At 51.4% G+C, this 1,721-nt stretch overlaps 1 pseudogene; it reads left to right on the top strand.

Moving 5' to 3' along the window:
* Positions 1-293: 293 nt before the first annotated feature.
* On the top strand, positions 294-1,402 carry LOC101277104 (G protein pathway suppressor 2-like; annotated as a pseudogene).
* The last annotated feature ends 319 nt before the right edge of the window (positions 1,403-1,721 follow it).

Raw genomic sequence — 1,721 nt, 5'->3', positions numbered from 1 at the left:
AAAAAAAGACTGAGTCCAAGAAAGAAGAGAACAAAAGAACATATTAATAGTAAAATACATAATGCATAATGAACTCTAAACTATATAGATAGTTCAGTTATGAAATTTATAAAATGGAAAAAAATTCAGTTTAAAACAGCAGACAGCCGCGCACGCGAAGGAGCCACGCTGAGGGCCGGGCCGGGCAGTGGGCACTTGACCGGGGTGGCGGGCGGGCGGTTTCTGCCCGGCCCGGGGCACTCCCCCTGAGCGCCCGCCTACCCGTAGGCCCAGCCCAAGGTCTGGCAGCCAGCAACAGAGCCGGGCGCCCACGGCCCGAGCGCCCCCGGCAGCACTATGCCTGTGCTGCTGGAGCGCCCCAAGCTTTCCAAAGCCATGGCCAGGGCGTTGCACCGGCACATCATGATGGAGCGGGAGCGCAAGAGACAGGAGGAGGAAGAGGTGGACAAGATGAGGGAACAGAAGATGAAGGAAGAGCAGGAGAGAAGGAAGAAAAAGGGAATGGAAGAGAGAATGTCACTAGAGGAAACCAAGGAACAAATCCTGAAGTTGCAGGAGAAGCTTTTAGCCCTACAGGAAGAGAAACATCAGCTTTTCCTGCAGCTCAAGAAAGTTTTACATGAGGAGGAAAAACGGAGGCGAAAAGAGCAGAGTGACCTGACCACTCTGACATACCAGCAAGGCTTGACCGTTCACACTGGAACTCACCTCCTCAGCATGCAGGGGAGCCCTGGAGGACACAATCGCCCAGGCACCCTCATGGCAGCAGACAGAGCCAAACAGATGTTTGGACCCCAAGTGCTTACAACCCGGCACTACGTAGGCTCAGCAGCTGCTTTCGCAGGGACCCCAGAGCATGGGCAATTCCAAGGAACCCCGGGCGGCGCCTATGGGACTGCTCAGCCCCCACCTCACTATGGACCCACACAGCCTGCCTACAGTCCTAGTCAGCAGCTCAGAGTACGGTACCTGTCTCAGCCGCAGCCTCAGCCCTATGCCGTGCCAGCCACTTTCAGCCCACCCAGACAGGGTTCCTCCAGCCTGGTGGTGTGCCGTCCTTGCAAAAACAAATGGAACACGCTAACCAACAGACAGGCTTCTCTGACTCATCCTCCCTGTGCCCCATGCATCCCCAAGCTCTGCATCCAGCCCCTGGACTCCTGGCCTCACCCCAGCTCCCTGTGCAGATGCAACCAGCAGGAAAGTCGGGCTTTGCAACCACCAGTCAGCCTGGCCCTCGGCTCCCTTCATCCAGCACAGCCAGAACCCGCGATTCTACCACAAGTGACCATCAGATTTGATCTTCAACCTTGCCCCCAGCCCCTGCCGTGGGGGAGGATCCCTGGTGTGTCCTAGTCCCAGGCCAATAAAATCTACCTGCCACTGAAAAAAAAAAAAAAAACAGCAGACTGACCAAACATGCTGTGTCTCTCATTTCTCCAGAGAACTCACTAAGATTGTAATAAATAAAAATAAAAGGCATCATCAGTACACAAGGAAAATAGAATGGAAATAGGTGCATCTACATATTGGAGAATTTAACAAAATTTTTAAAGGTTAAAAGCAAATAAAGGAATAGGAATATTTACAGTGGTAGAGGAATTCACAGACTAGAGTACATGCTGTGGAGGATATACAAAGAAAAGAACTTACAGTAGTAGCCTTGAAAAAATTCCATATTTCAGAATTCAGAAATTCTGTATAGAAGAAGGCTGAAAAGT

The sequence above is a fragment of the Orcinus orca genome, chromosome 19 (genome assembly GCF_937001465.1).
Source record: "Orcinus orca chromosome 19, mOrcOrc1.1, whole genome shotgun sequence".
Classification (NCBI taxonomy): domain Eukaryota; kingdom Metazoa; phylum Chordata; class Mammalia; order Artiodactyla; family Delphinidae; genus Orcinus; species Orcinus orca.
Note: the sequence above shows the minus strand (reverse complement) of the source record. Positions and strands in the feature narration are given on the sequence as shown.